At 54.3% G+C, this 1,742-nt stretch overlaps 1 pseudogene; it reads left to right on the top strand.

Moving 5' to 3' along the window:
• Window positions 1-347: 347 nt before the first annotated feature.
• LOC144676036 (Friend leukemia integration 1 transcription factor pseudogene) lies at window positions 348-1,121 on the top strand (annotated as a pseudogene).
• Window positions 1,122-1,742: the final 621 nt, after the last annotated feature.

Below are 1,742 nucleotides of genomic sequence, written 5' to 3'. Positions count from 1 at the left end.
ACTGGGATCTCACTGTCAGCCTCTGGGTTCCTCTGGTATCTCACTGTCAGCCTCTGGGCTCCTCTGGGATCTCACTGTCACTCTCTGGGCTCCTCTGGGATCTCACTGTCAGCCTCTGGGCTCCTCTGGGATGTCACTGTCGGTCTCTGGGCTCCTCTGGGATCTCACTGTCAGCCTCTGGGCTCCTCTGGTATCTCACTGTCAGCCTCTGGGCTCCTCAGGGATCTCACTGTCAATCTCTGGGCTCCTCTGGGAACTCACTGTCAGCCTCTGGGCTCCTCTGGGATGTCACTGTCGGTCTCTGGGCTCCTCTGGGATCTCACTGTCACTCTCTGGGCTCCTCTGGGATGTCACTGTCGGTCTCTGGGCTCCTCTGGGATCTCACTGTCACTCTCTGGGCTCCTCTGGGATCTCTGTCAGTCTCTGGGCTCCTCTGGGATCTCACTGTTGGTCTCTGGGCTCCTCTGGGATCTCACTGTCGGCCTCTGGATTCCTTTTCAGGGAGCGGACAGATCCAGCTGTGGCAGTTCCTCCTCGAGCTCCTCTCGGACAGCGCGAACTCGTCCTGCATCACCTGGGAGGGGACAAACGGAGAGTTTAAGATGACAGACCCGGATGAAGTAGCCCGACGCTGGGGTGAGAGGAAGAGCAAACCCAACATGAATTACGACAAGCTGAGCCGTGCCCTGCGTTACTACTACGACAAGAACATCATGACCAAGGTCCACGGCAAACGCTACGCCTATAAGTTTGATTTCCAGGGCATTGCGCAGGCCCACCAGCCTCACCCGCCCGAGTCCCAGATCTACAAGTACGCGACAGACCTGCCATACATGCCAACCTATCACACGCACCAGCAGAAGATGAACTTTGTGCCACCTCACCCTTCACCAATCCCCGTATCTTCAGCGAGTTATTTTGGTGCGACAAATGCCTACTGGAGCTCAGCCCCGACGACAATGTACCCCAGCCCCAGTGTGCCCCGTCACCCAGGATCCCATGTCCCATCTCACCTTGGCTCCTACTACTGACTGCATTAACCTGCACTGGGGGCCAGGGGCACCATGGACTCTCTCCCTCTCTCTCTCTCCCTAAGAGGTTCGTACCTGGCCCCACCCCTCCTCCCCAACCACCATCACCCACCTCCAACCCCACCCCCACCCCTTCCCCACCCCCCCCCAACCCCACCCACCCACCCCCTCAGGAAGCAGAGAAACCCCTTCCTCAGAACAATGTGTAAAGCTGGGTAACTGCTTGGATACCAGGCCAAGATGGAGGAGACCGTAGCTGCGATGTTCCCTATCGGATCTCGTGGTGATTCCGACATTTTTTTTGTTATATTTTCTTTTGCTTTGAGCTGGCCGTTCATCGAATGTTCCTCCGCAAGTCCAGCAGGTCCAGACCAGGCCGTAACTAGGGAGGGGAAGGTAGGAGCGGCGATCGGACACCCGATTACTGTTGGCTTGTTACCTCTGCAGAGACTCGAGCTGGAACAGAAACTGCTGCCTATTGTTTTTACACGTGTTATGTATTGTAACACAGAACCCACAAGCAATTCTATATATAATTGTTTTTATTGTATAGTTCCATGCGTTGTTAATTAATATTAAATGGGGATATTGTCATTTCACCTACATTCCACTTGGTCTTCAAATCCAAAGCAGCCAATGGGGGTGAAATGTTAACTTGTATCAATTATCAATGGTTTGTTCACCTGCCCCAAACATCCACCAACTTCTCCC

This window comes from Cetorhinus maximus, unplaced genomic scaffold, assembly GCF_964194155.1.
Source record: "Cetorhinus maximus unplaced genomic scaffold, sCetMax3.hap1.1 HAP1_SCAFFOLD_1310, whole genome shotgun sequence".
Taxonomy (NCBI): Eukaryota; Metazoa; Chordata; class Chondrichthyes; order Lamniformes; family Cetorhinidae; genus Cetorhinus; species Cetorhinus maximus.
The sequence above is the reverse complement of the archived record's forward strand: the minus strand, read 5'-3'. Positions and strand labels throughout refer to the sequence as shown.